This window comes from Apostichopus japonicus, chromosome 1, assembly GCF_037975245.1.
Source record: "Apostichopus japonicus isolate 1M-3 chromosome 1, ASM3797524v1, whole genome shotgun sequence".
Classification (NCBI taxonomy): Eukaryota; Metazoa; Echinodermata; class Holothuroidea; order Aspidochirotida; family Stichopodidae; genus Apostichopus; species Apostichopus japonicus.
The window spans coordinates 12,217,686-12,232,459 of NC_092561.1; the positions used below are offsets into that span (position 1 = coordinate 12,217,686).

The window sequence follows — 14,774 nt, forward strand, 5'->3', positions numbered from 1 at the left end:
TGTTGGTTGGCCTGGGAGGTGCTGATGGCTGCCTAGGAGGCCAACATAACATTACGAGCGTCCCACTTTACGGCAAAAGAAAAATTGATGGCGGACGTTTTATCCAGAATGCACGTGGTCCCCAACGAGGGACTCTGTCACAGGGGACGAGAGTAGCCCCCCCCCCCCCGAAGGGTTGTAGAGGACCATCCCTCCTGTGAGGGACGTTAGAGATTCCATATTTTGTGGTCTACGAGGGTAGTCCCCCTGGTTTGCAGGTGAGGACTACCCTGTGGTTCCAGTGTATGAATCTTTGGAAGGGGAAGTGGTCTCAAGAGAAGGGGGGCATTGACTGGAGGGGCCAGTCATAGAGGGCGCACAGTGTTGAAAGGTTGCCAGTTCATTCTAAGCACGGTAGAACGATAGCACTATGGTTGTGGGGAGACAGGAAAGAAGAGAAGCTAAGCAAATACATAAAGTCAGTTGCAAAAGTATCATTAGTGATTTTATGTAAATTTTTGATTAATGAAATAAATTCTAAAAAAAGTTTTGGCATTTGGGTTTTAATTATTTTCTCTCCCAATGACCTTTTCTAGGCTTGGATGTCACACTTATTTTAGTTTCAAAATAACTGTGCCCAACCAATGACCCTGAATAATTATACCAGCTTAAAATCATATTCTTGTCATAATCATAATGCAGTGTAAATATCAAAGAAATCTTTCAATACACTTTAAATATGCTGACACACATGTAGGTAGGGTTACCATCAGGGGGTAATCCTTTGTTCAATGTGCACTATTAATCTACAGCTCTGGAAGCAAATGCAAGAATGTTAAATTTTGTACTTAAATATCTAAGTAATTAACAGACAGGACATTTTGTCATGGACCGGACATTAAAGGCCAACTATGGAGACTTTTCAATAAACATAAAATCCCACCATTTTGCATGTAGGCAATCCTTAACTCACTCCAATTACATTGCTGTAATTAACTTTACCAATTTCGGACATTAAATACGTGAAAAATGGGAAGAAAAGTCAGCTTTCTAGGGAACCTATTTCAGACACTCCTGAAACATTCCTAAGACATTCAGCAATCACAACAATACTTTTAGTGTGTATTTTGTTTACTTGAGCTGCCAAAAACATCAACGATATTACTCCTTTTCCCCCGAAATGCCACAATTCTGTGCTGTTGGAGGTTGCAGTTATACCTCAGCCAACAAAAGCATCAGCTTTTTTAGCTTTCAGAGTAGAAGAAGCGACGTAACATGCTGTAGACTTTAGAGATCCACACGGAAAGATTTTTTAGCCCATCGAAGTATCTCATGCCCATGAGTCCACATGCATGACCCTGCCTCTGTGTATGCTGCAAATGTCTCATTCTGCGAAACTTAATTTCGACAGCTGTGGCGGACATAGCTAATGTGAAATTGACCCTTTCAAGTCTCCTCACAAACACGCCCTGGACGTTCTTACATGTAACATTATATCATGCATATGTAGACCGTGTATAGACCGTGCCTATAAGGTAGCATTGTTAGTACATGTAGTGAGTTACAACTTTTGCCGGGGTTGGCTCACAGCATGTGTAAATAGTCATGTTAGGATTTCATTGCATTTATCTAATTCATTTGTTGTATTCCAGTATCGTGAGATCGTGATACATATGTTATATTGTCCGTTATGTTTCTTCAGGCATCTGCATGGTCCAAGGAGTTGGATAAAAACTGTACTATATAGCGATCGGACGTTTTATTTCTTTAGTGACTATCTTGTGATTGTGGGATGTTACTGGTCAAGGCCTGTTTCAACTAGACCTAACTCTATGGAATTACACAGAGTCACAGTAGTATTTCGCCCAAGATTGAATGATAAAAGTGGATTTGGATATTCACTGCTAAATTTGGTTTATTGACAGGATTCTTTTTCTGTTTGTACTTTTGGATATTAAAACAAGTAAGTACTATGTTCAGCTGAAGCTTAGTCATATATATGCTACCCTGGTCGATTCGGGTCAGCGTCTTCTCATAGTTGTTCGATTATGTTTAGTGTTTTCTTTGTAATTCGTTGACAGTAACGTAAACCATTTTCCTGTGACAATTCACGCATGAGGCATCTTTTAGGTCTATTCATCTGTTCAGTTGGTGATATCTTGCGAGGCTTGCGATCAAATTGTATTAGGGAATCGCAGGCTACTTGCATGTTCTACAGTATATTGAACCGTACGTACCTATTGACACTCCGCTATGTAAATGATGCCTCCATTTGAGTGGTAATTTTGCAAATAAAATTTCCCATTTTACTAAATTTTCTGCTTAAAATTGTCTTTAACTAGTTGTTAACCTTCATGTGTTCTTGTTTTAAGCTAACCGCTTTTCAAACGATTGAAATTGGAAGTTAAATACAGTACAATTGTTTGCTATCTGTGTATAAACAGTACTTATTTCAGCATATGATTTTCGCGGTATACCAAAAATGACGTCACACGGTTACCAGAGGCTCCTTTGGGTGAATCTCTGTTTCAGACATTTCAGAGGTACATGTCACATGACTAATAAAAATGTTCATTTTTGTGGTCGATTTTTGATGGGTTTTCGAAGATGTTTTTGTACACATGTTTGTTGATTATGGGTATGTTAACTCCCAAATTAATGGAAAATCCCCCCCAAAATTTTTCTCCATATTTGGGCTTTGAAAACATTGTAAATCTCCTCTATGTTACATTACCTACAGCTATGTACAACAAGGGTGTAGGAACCGGGGAGTGCCAGCCCCCCAGTGAAAAATATGGGGGGGTGGAAGTATCATTCCGCGCCCCCGCTTCGCAAGTCAGAAAACCCCTTTTTCATATCCAAATGAGAAAAAAATCTCATTTGGAGCACCAAATTGCATCTAAGGTCAGGTGAAAATGCAAAATTATTTACAAAAAGGAGTGGGTGTTGAAGTGTGCTCTCTGAGGCCACCTGGAAATGCAAAAAAATACCAAAGGGGAGAGGGACACCCCCCTCCCCTTAAACCCCTACCTCAGGCCGGCCATCAGTCTTCAGCCCCCACGCAAAAGTACCATCCTACGCCACTGATGTACAAAGAAATTGTTAAGCTTACAGTTTGAAGTATAAATAAGAACATTTAGGCCCACTACAATTATAAAGCAGTGGCTTAATTAAAAAAACAGTATGTCATAAATTGGTGTGAAACAAAAGTTGCTTAAATTGACCAGTTTGTCAGAACTAATTGTCTGTTCCCAGACTGCACTATAAAGGTAAATGCTACTGGGTCTGCATTATGATATATTTATTCAAGTCCTATATAATCCCTCATTTGCATGCAAATTCAAAATCTCCTTCACAGAAGAACAATTTAATTTGTTGATGAAGAGGTTCAGTTGAAATTTAATCACTGTTTGACAAAAACTACATAAACAAGGATCTGATCTTAGAAAGCTCTATACGATTCAGAATTGACTGAATTTAATTTAGTGCAAAATCTTTGAAGTTCATGAACTTATTTTTCAACATTCGCCTAATATTTGAATAGTGAAGAACCTTGAGAGGCAAAGGGACCTAACTCCCTCAGCCCCCCCTCCCCACTGGTCCATTACAGATGGTTGAGGCTAAAAAGCAGAAAGGGGATGCTAATGTAAACCTGGAGAAGTAAACTCCCAGGACAGATACCAAATTTAATGAGGGGTGTGATTTAAGACCTCACTTTGAAAGCTTCAACAAATTGTGATTCCCACACAGATACCCCCCCCCTCCCTTGACCCTGATGACCACATCCCAAACCTTACTGGTTTGGATATTAACGAGTGACAAGATTACCTGTGTCCCCACAACCGTAGTGCTCTCGTTCTATTGAGCTTAGAATGAACTGGCAACCTTGTAAGAACTGTACCCTCTATGACCAGCCTTCTCATGTTACCACCCAAAGTGTCTACATCATTCGTTTCTTGTGTGGATTTATAATCTACTTAATTCGATTGGAAAGGTTTCCTAGGATCCTTGCAGTTCATAAATACTACCATTATTGGCTTTTTACACGATTAATATGTTTAGGCAATGGAACCAATATTTCCTTTCTCTGGAAAATGAAACTGGCCTGAAAAAACTAAAGTGTTCATCAGGACCAAATGTTATACTTTTTGTTTTAGAGGGATACCTCAAGTTTGCTGTTTCATATTTTTTTCAGTAAAATTACAACCATAATATACTAATTTGCATTAATTTGCATTATTGTAAGTTTTAGCCAAAATTTGTAGTTTTTAACTGTAAATTTGTTTCTTCTACAAGAGTATCTAGAAATAATATTCAGTTAACCAATTATCACATGGAGGCAGTTGTACATGGATTAATTTATTTCTTTCCTAAAGCAGAGGTTCCTGATCTTCAATTCTTTGTTAATAATGGGTACTAATTAGCATAATTTTGATGTCACACCAAAATAATGCAAAAGTTTTCCTATAAAGTAACTGATGTGCCCTATGATGTCCACACTTGATATGCAACCGTTCTTGGTAAAGACTGTTAGTTCTGCAAAATATCCACTCAAATAATTATTCCTAAGATTATTTAATAGCCTCTAATTAGTCGTCTCCGATGGTCACGTGTGTGACATTTATGGTCACCTGTGTGACAATAAAGCCCCAAGTTGAGCATTCAACAATACTAAATGGACTAAATATAGTTAGCAGACTGGTTTGTTATGTGTGTGTGGCCTGACAACATTGTAATATATATGCAAATGAGAAAAGCTCCATCCAATGAAATTGCAGCAGCACTGTGGACTTGGAGTTTTGTTATGTTATGAGTGTGTGGCATGACAACAGTGTTATAAGCTAACGAGAAAAGCTTCATCCAGTGAAATTGCAGCAGACTGTGGACTGTTGTTATTATGTCAGGTGTGTATGGCATGACAACAGTGTTATATGCCAATGAGGAAAGCTTCATCCAATGAAATGCAGCATCCATGAAAATGCAGAATGTCACACAAGGGACCCAACAACGTCACACACATGACCCTCCAAATAGAAAATCATGGCAGTAAAACCGTTTTAAAGTAATTCCTATGGAATATCAACATCAGTGCTGTTCTGTGGTCATTACTTTAGAGTCAACATTTGCACTGCAAAAATTGCATACTATGGAATGAAAACGCAGAATGTCACACACATGACCGGATTTTTTTAGCTTATGTAGTATTATGCTAATTTATAAAGGGGAGATAATTCAGTGAAATGTCTTCTTAGAATTGAAACACATTAAGGTAGTAACATGAGAAATAAGGGTTGTCCAGCCCTCTTAGAAACTGAGGAATTTGCCAATGTTTTTGTGTGCAAAAAAGCCATTTTCTTTTCAGGTCACACACGTGACCAACCTTCATATGACCTCTGTCAGCACATGAATGTTCTGATTTTGGCTAAGCTATATGGTTTTGTAAAAGAGTCCCCTAGTGCTTACATAAGTACTACAATCAACCCAACTTTCTTTACCTAAAAGTAGTTACTTAGTTGTAAAGTGCAGATCTCCCCATTTTTCTGTCACACAAGTGACCGAGAATGGCCCCAAACATTTTAATTTTCTGGTTTGTAAAAGGTATATTGTTTGTTTTCGTCACTTTTTTTGTGTTCTTCATAACTGATAATATTGGAATTAGGTTTTGATGAATGGGAAAAGTTAAGTTATAGTTAATGCCTTGGTGGTTAAAAAGAAACAGTTGTTCCAGTGTAGCTCATTTGGTAGCTTTTAGTAGTATCACTGCATGCAGTTGATTTTTGGTAGAGTAGTACCACTCTAGTAGTACCACTCAATTAACCTTTCTTTTGCTTTTTGATCTTTTAATGGTCATATTGCAGCTCAAGAAGCTGCAGTTTATGATGAAATTGTATTTGCAACTGAACCACCAACTGTACAAACTCTATGGCCAGCCCATTGTTTGCAAAACTCAGAAGGGCTAAGATTCATTCAAAGTTAAAGGTTTGTATAGTTTTCTTCATGATAATCCTTTTTGCAAATCATGTTGATTCTTGCAAAATGGTAGAAACAAAACACAAGAGATTTGCTAAAGAAGTCACAAGTAGATAGTTCTTCTCAAATCAAATGGTTAGTTGAATTTGCTTAATGTCTTAGTAGATGGATGGTATATTTTTGTCAGATCATGTCAACATGAATAATTTCAGTAAAGCAACAAATACTTAGACACAGCAAGAATAACTGCTGTCTCAGAAGCTGAAATTTGATTTTCCTGGTTGCATTTAATTCCTTTTTTAACTCTCAAGAATGTGAAGTTAGTGTTCTGTTAATTCTGGAAAGGTGTGTACGCTAAATCACATTTACTTAGTATAAAGGTACCATGTCCACTAAAATTTAAGTGGCTAGTGTGACAAACAATTTTTTCATTCTTTGATTCCTTGCCATGGGCAGAAGGAATCTATGCAATGGTGATGGCATGTTTGTGTATGTGACCCTTGCTCATAATAAACAACCTAAATTCATAAGGATAACTATGGTACATTTCATATTTGGTATGTTGGTTCCCCCTTGGGTAGAGCTAGTTTGGGATTGTTGCTGGTATTATTCAAAGGCCATTTGAGGTCAGCACGGGTCTAAAAACATTGTTCACACAATTTCTTAAGAGGTGGGAAGTTTCAGGAAGTTCAAACTTGGTGTGTAGCTTGCTGGTGAGTGGATAATCTGTAGTATGTTTTATGAATTTCAAAGGTCACCAGAGGTCAAACTGTGGAAACCTTGTAAACACAATAACTCCATATTACAAAGTTGGTTGGCCTTCAAACTTGGCATGTATGTGCAACATAGTGATTTATTGGATCAAAGGTCATACTAGGTCACCAGAGGTAACATTGTGGAAACATTGTAAACAGGATATCCCCAGGAGAGAAGCTGTGATGAATCTCATGCTTGACAGGTTTGTGTCCCATTTTAAGTAGAGGAACCCTATTGAAATTGGTGGAGGTCAAGGTCATTTGTTGTGTACAACATTTAAATCAAAGTCTGAAACTGTTGTCAACTTGATGACTCAAAAAGTACATCTTTCTTGAACTTCATACTTACTATGTAAATCCAGCTTGGTGAGTGCAAGAACCCTGTGGAAATTTTATAGGTCAAAGGTCGAATGAGGTCAACAGGTGTCAAAGTGTGAAACCTTTAAGACATAACTCCAAAATTAAAGCTACAATTAACCTGTGAATTCTCCAGTGCTATGAGTTTCTTTTGGTGAACACAATTTGGTCAAATTCAGTTCACTTTTTGATGGGCCTCTATAAGTCTTCAAATAAACAATACAGTCATCCAGGAAATGAAATCTGCTTCAATCTGTTGATAAAGTTTTAACAAAGTTACTTTAAGACACTCAGCAGGTCCTGATCAGTTTTCACCCGCTGAGCTTCAAGAGGTCAACAGGTTATCTCAAATGGTGCAAAAATAAAATGAATGAGTCAACAGGTTACCTCAAATGGTCTCAAACCAATGTAACCAATGTCATGTAAAGCTCTCATTCATTAATGCCAAAGATAAAAGGGATGGTCATAAGGTGGCAGAGCTGATTGTATTATAAATAGGAAAGACTATACTTTCTGGATAATGAAATGTTTGGAATAAAAATTCTCTATTGTAAATCCTTACCAGTGACTGATATTTAGATGAACCCAGTACTGTTATTTACCTCCCACCACTGCACTGACATAGGTAAACCTGCCCATTACTCAATTGTTTCAAAAGTTGTCAAAATATGACAACATTTCTAATTCTAAGTGTACATCAAGCCCATGCCACAATGTCCATGACAAGTAATTGTTGGTAATGAAGCATCAGCGGCATAACGATGAGTCTGGGGGCCCCTGGGTCCAGGGAAGGAAGGGCCCCCCTGGCTGCTGCGGAGAATCAACCGATGTGCGCGCAGCGCACACCACGAGCGCAGAGCGCGAAGTCCTAAAGGCGTGGGTCTGGGGTTATACAAGCTCTCTGGTGCAATCTAGAAGTCGTATATGGAACTTTTTGTGGTGATTTTATCGAGTGAGATTTTGGGGAAAATCTGCGTTCATAGACACATTTTTGGTCCGCCTTGTCTGTCATACTGGGAACATAAAAAAATGTGTTGCAAAGCTAGAATACATTAAGAGATTGAAAGGACAAAAAGACCAAATGACCAATGTCCAATTAACATAAACATGTATATTTCCACCCGTGGCGTAACTCCTGTGGACAAATGGTATCCAAGTTCCCAAGAACTTGGAAAGGCTAGAGCTTGAATTTACTGAGGCATCGGCGATTTGGCCGATAGCTGTGGTCAAAATATGCCAAATTTGTGTCTTTTGGCCAGTTATCCGCCAATGTCATGGCAACCCTGACCGAGAGCGAATTCATTGAAATTAGAGGCGCTATTTCGCTATAAAATGTACCAGTGTAGCCTATCAAGTTCCAGTGTGTACCTCAGGCTCTTGAGTCAGTCGTGCGGAAAGAATGATACGAAATTTGCAGTTGCAGGGGCATATGATTTATGATGAACATATTCACGCACAGACAAATATGTACATTGTCTCGTTTAAAATTTCTTTTCCAACGAAAACGTGCCGTTTCAAAAAAATGAAAAAAAAGGGTGCCCCTCTTCTAAGTTCTGTACATCAGTGCATCGGGGGCCCCTTTTGTCGGGGGCCCCTGGGTTTGCCCCGTCCGAGCCCATAGGCGTTACGCCGCTGTGAAGCATCTTCCTCACCAGAATCTGTTCACATTGATAAGTCCCCTTACAGCTTCAGGTATGTATGGTATAACATACATGGGATATATAGCTGACCATTCTGTTATAATGACCATTCAGACCATATTTCTTGCTGATCTCACAACCTTTGTTGGAAAATGAAATAAACATGGGAAATCGCCCTGTGTTTTTTTTAAAGTCAGTCACAAAACACTAATAGCCCCAACCCCTTCACAACTATAGTACTAGCCGCAAAGGTAGACTACTAACAATGAACATGTCAATATCCCCATCTGATATTAAAATATGAGAGCATTAATTACTGTAATAAGTAAAACTTTTACAAGTTGTAACATCTTTATTATCTCGGAATAAAGATGTTACAACTTGTAAAAGTTTTACTTATTACAGTAATTAATGCTCTCATATTTTAATATCAGATGGGGATATTGACAACATTTACAAGTTGTAACATCTTTATTCCGAGATAATAAAGCTCATAAGTTAATGACCACGACCCCTTTGGAATTGATATGCAGAAAATTAAAATCACAGTACACGATTATCTGTCATTTTGGTAAAACATTTTCAACAATAAAACATGGGGCCGAGTTGGTTAGGCTTCACTGTGTCATACACTAACAACGGTAGGATAATATTAGGTTTGTTAACACAAAAACATGAAGAAAAAATTGCTTTGTGTCAGAATACCAATGCACTTAAGAATAAAGATGGCCAAACACATCCTTAAGTGTTTCTTGTGGCATGTTCATAATTCCAAAAATTAGAACAATTAAGGAGTTTTGAGACAAGGTTGCCTTTATCGCTACCTTGATTTGCGGCAAACAGTTTTCTGACTTTCACCCAACTGGTATAGATGCTTTAAAGCATTGTCAACCTTAGATAGATAGATAGACGACAGACAGATAGACTAACAGAGAGACAGACAGAAAGACAGATAGACAGACGGACAGACAGTTATTGGACAGGCTTGTAGAAGGATTTCCAATGAAGGTTTCAGGACTACCAGAGAAGAACTACATCAGCAAGAGTGCCTCATAACCTCCAGTGAACAGGGCCCTATTTCATAAAGATTACTTACGAATCTTCTGAAATAATTCTTCGTAAGTCACTTAAGAAGTTTTAACAAGAAATCGTTCGTATCTTACGAACGATTAATCTTTTTAAGTTACGAACGATTATTTAAAAATTTATTAAAAGTTTGTATCTTTTATAACTTTGAAAGAGGCTGAATGTGACCTTTGACCTGCAGCGCCAACTTTGTCTGAAACTTTTTCTTGTAAACGCGCATTCTAGCTCACAAACCGAAAAACGAAAATGGTTAGTAAATGACTAAAGCTTTCCGTCTTTGCAGTTTTTTATCCAAAATAATGAAATACCCAATAAAACTGTTTACGGGTAGTTTTGTTCTTATTAAATACAATCAAAAAAGTGTTTTTCTAGAGCAGAAAGTTGCACTACAACTGCTCGAATTTGAAGCATCCATACGGTAACTGTGTGTAGACTATGCCTACTGTAGTGTTACTGTTACTGTTAGACTATGTCTACTGTAGTGTTAGGGCTACATATTAATTATAATAGAGGCTACGCATAGGGTCGTTGTACTTACGGTAACAAATAGGCTAGGCCTAATGTTAGTTAGGCTTGGGCCTAAGTAATACTGCGCACCACTGACGAAATGAATACTGTAATCACGACTTGACAGTTGACACTTGTGATCTCTAAATTAGTCTTGAAGTGGAAATGTTTAAACCACCTCGACTTCACAACGAGAACAAAATAGAGGATGTGTGAATCGTAATCATATAGGCCCTAGGCTAACTCAGTAACTGTTGTTACAGTTGACTATGCTAGGCCTAATGAGGTAACCAATGTTGGACCATCAGTTTAGTAGAAAAAAATGAACAGTATACTATGGACACTCAAGTCCCTATCAAGGACCCTATAGGAGAGAAAAAAAAACTGAAGACACAAACACTCAGACCCAATTACAATACTTAAAGTGCTTGTCCAATGCATTAATTCTTAAACCCATTCACACTACTTGCAAGTACAACTTTCTGAGGCAAACCGTTTGAACAAAAAGTTTGAACAATTTGGCTAGACTAGGCCTATTAGTTAGCATCAGTAAGTTAGGCTAGGCTAATTCTTTTACTGTTTACATATATATATTTTGTGCACCCAGTTTTTTTGTCGGAGATCTTAGCCCCCCCGTGTCGGAGACCTTAGCCCCTGTGTCGGGGTACTCATGACGCCACCCCAGTTTTAACAATAACATAGATATATGAGGAACAAAAATGTATGGAACTTAGAATGTTGTTATCTTTTTTTTAGGAGCACAATGGTTTAGGGACTTTCTGAGGAGAAACCCGATTGCAGTGGAGAGAGTTAGGGAGACTCTGGGAAAAGAAAGAGCTATGTTAACAGTCGAGGGACTAGAAAAAAGGTTCAGAGACTATAAGGTGTATATCAGTTCCGAGGCGGTGGAAAACTGGGAGGACATTCTTAATGATGGTAGTCGCAGTTTCAACTGTGACAAAAGTGGGTTTTCACTGGCAGGAAGCATGGAGAAAATGTTGGCCCCAAGAGAGACAAAGAACATCTACCAGTTGAGCAAGACGGACAAAAGTCAAATCACCGTCCTGGCCTGTATGAACGCTACAGGGTATTTCTTGGAGCCTATGTTAATCTTGGTGCATAGGACAATCCTCTGACGGCTGGATTAACACAGAAGTTTTTTACGAATGGATCGCCAATTTGTTTTGACCGAGCGTTAAAAGAGAGGATATCACCTTCCCTATCATCCTGCTAGTTGAAGGGCATAGCTCTCACATCACCCTCGAGACTGCAAACTCCTGTGCTGAAAACAAATCATCCTATGTTGCCTGCCTGCCCATTCATCGCATGTACTTCAGCCGTACGAGTGTCTTCAGAAGTTTAATAACTCTAATAACTCAAGCATTCCACATTGCCTCTTTCTATATTTATTTGAGTCTTATATGGGATGAGAGGAATTGCCCTTTAATATCTTTTGCCGTGAATGCTATTGTAAAAGTCAGTTCATATTCATGATAATTGAACAATTTTACAATTCACTTTAAAATTTCTATCGCAGTATCCTATATAAACTTGTAATGTTCTTGCCAAATAAAAATGTAGAAAATAATAGATTTCCTTAATCTGACAGAGGGGAGGGGGAGCCCCGAAAGGGGGAAAAAGTTTATATATCTTTATGTAGGGAAATTTATCTATATAGAGGGTGAAGCACACAAAAACAGTTTTGTATATTTTTTAGAGGGGTCCCCAACGTTTTTTTTTAATTGAAAAATCGTTTTGCGGAATTTCTAAATTTTCCAACTAGGACTATTCGTATGTTCCTGTTAATAACCTAAGTATTTGCAAGTTTCAGTTAGTTGACCGAAAATCGTCCATTTTTACCACGTTTCACTTGTCAACTTTAACAAATTGTATCTTGCGATTCTTATACTCCACCGTACAAAACTTGGTATGATTTTGAAGATAGATTACACTGTTTGCCAGCTTCAATTCTGCGTTTTGTGTACAATTTTTGTTATTGGGTGGGTCGACCATGTTCGCTAGCTTCAAATGAGTTCTATATATACAAAGTCAATGCAAACCTGGAACACCCCCGACTCTTAGATCCCTCCCCCAGGACAGCATCACAAATAACCCTAAACCTCCTGCTGCCAAAAAATCTGGATCAGCCCCTGTATTTTTTTATGTAGTTCAAGTTATAATTAGTTGCCTAAACAGCTACGAGTTAGTTTGTGAAGGGAGGGTAATGGGCACAAATTTATCAACAAAACCACAAACGTACCTACCATAGGCGTACGAGGTGGGGGTGTCTGCCCCCAAAAAAATTCTGAAGACCTAAGATACGGGCAAAAAATCTGTGCAAATTAGGGCAAATGATAGCACCATTTTGCATATAATCCCCCATATATAAACCAAAACTTTCAAAGGGGAGGGGATACCCCATTAGACCCCTCCACCAGGAAGACGGTCTGAAGTCGGGCAACAGTTCGACTTTCCGTCAAGAACGGTTTTGTCCCCTCCCCAACCTTGCGGCAAGTAGTTCTACCCTTCCCCCGTCCCTCCCACCCCAGTCAGAAATGAACATTTCTATAGTTACCCCCATTATAGTAGCTGTGATTGCCATCCCATCACTACCCCACCACTATTATAGCCTATTCTATATTAAGTAGGGCATATGTTTAAAGAAATAGCAGCTTGAAGCATATCAATGATGTTAATGCACACAAGTCTACTGAACCGGTAGTTCGAATGCATCTGTCGGTCCGTCCATTGATGTAGTGGGTTGGTTCTGTTCCTAAATACCCTTTCCCTTTGTAGAGCTCGTTGGTTTTCTCTTTCAAGCAGCCCAAAAGCCATATACATAGCCATCATTGGCATCCACATTAAACACCTAAATAAGCAATGATGTGTTTTGATTGAAATTTCCCGCCTAATTGACATGTGACACTTAAGAACACACTTAAGTGTGATGCTGATCATTCTTAAAGTTAAGAACGATTTCAGGACAAAGATAAGAATGAATTCTTCTGAAGTTGCTTTATGAAATAGAAGATAAGAATGTTCTTAAAGTTAAGAACAATTACAGACTTAAGAAAGATTATTCTTCTTAAGTCCAAGATAAGAATGTTCTTAAATTTTATGAAGTAGGGCCCTGGTATCAATGTAGTATTAAATTAAGGAGATAACAGTAATCAAGAATCATATAAAGGATATCCTGGAAGTACTGTACATTACATTGATATCTATCAAGACTAATTTTATCAACTTGTTCGTTACACAATATCCTTTACAATAAAATTGTTATGTCAAAGAGGAGAGGATGCTGCTACCTCATGGTACTTGAGCTGTAAATAGAGCTTCCCTGCTCACCAAGAAGACTAGGAGGGGGAGGGGTAGTTGGAATTTACCTCCAATAAATGAGTAGTCATAACAATGATCTCAAGTATAGTTATGTTTGTTAAGTCTGCATTGTATCTTCATCTTAATGTCTCTGTTTTGGAGGTTTTAACTGCAAATTGACTGGGGAAAGTAATTTTGCAAAGTTTTGTGCTGTTTGCTAAATGGGACTGTTTTCTCTGTGTGGTTAACAGTTTGCATGGGAAACAAAAACAAGGATTTCTAGTATTAGAGTTTACCCAACAGACAACTACATTGAGCACTTAATTTAATCACAAAGTTAGTAACTACCCAACTCAAGAAGGATCAGCATGTGTATTGTCTGCTTGCTTAAAGTTAAAAAGCATGCAATGGTACTACCCTTTTGATTACTACTTGCAGAATGTATCAAAATATGACTCTTTGTCACGGTGATGGTTTGTGTACATGTTATTGATTCCTTGACTTATAAGCATGATCACTCAAAAAGTACCAGGCGGCTGAATGCCATACCTGGTAAGCAGATCTACCTTGATGAGAATAAGACAAGTCAAAGTCTTAAAAGCTGTCAGAAATATCCAAGCCAAGGCCTGGTTGATATTCATATGTAGTACTTTGAGTCTTTGCAAACAAACTTATTGCAAAAAGAAACTTGATTCAACTTTATAGTTTGTATGTAGATGTGCATAGGTTAGTGCAAGCACCCTGTTTTCTTTAAGGTGTTATTTGTGGACTAGTTAAGATCCTTGTTGAAGCAATGAGACCAAACATGAACAAGGATGAAGTTTATATTTATAATTTAGGTATACATATGTTAGTGCAATAAATTGGTTGTGGCCCAATTGAAAGATCAAGTTACCTATTAACTTGTGCATGAAAATCATGTGTCCGAAATATTCCTTGGAAGATATGCATACTTGTTATGTAGGTGAACAGTAGAAGATTGATGATCTATTGGAGTCAACAATGATAACAAATTCTGTCCGATGTTTAATAACATTACCTGTTCAAATCTGATGCATGGAAATTACCAAATGTTGCTTGTTGGCTTCTAGTTCTTTTAGTTTTGTGGTACAAAGTCCACACACACAGTTCGTCTACAGTGCAGTATTAAAATGAACTCTTG

At 38.1% G+C, this 14,774-nt stretch overlaps 1 long non-coding RNA gene across 3 annotated transcripts in view; it reads left to right on the forward strand.

Moving 5' to 3' along the window:
* Positions 1-14,774, forward strand: part of LOC139967729 (uncharacterized) — a 217,907-nt gene that overhangs the window by 187,555 nt on the left and 15,578 nt on the right. For all 3 annotated transcript variants that reach the window (XR_011793103.1, XR_011793105.1, XR_011793104.1), the window contains one exon: positions 5,838-5,958. This is a non-coding gene — a long non-coding RNA (uncharacterized lncRNA). The remainder of the gene's footprint in view (positions 1-5,837; positions 5,959-14,774) is intronic.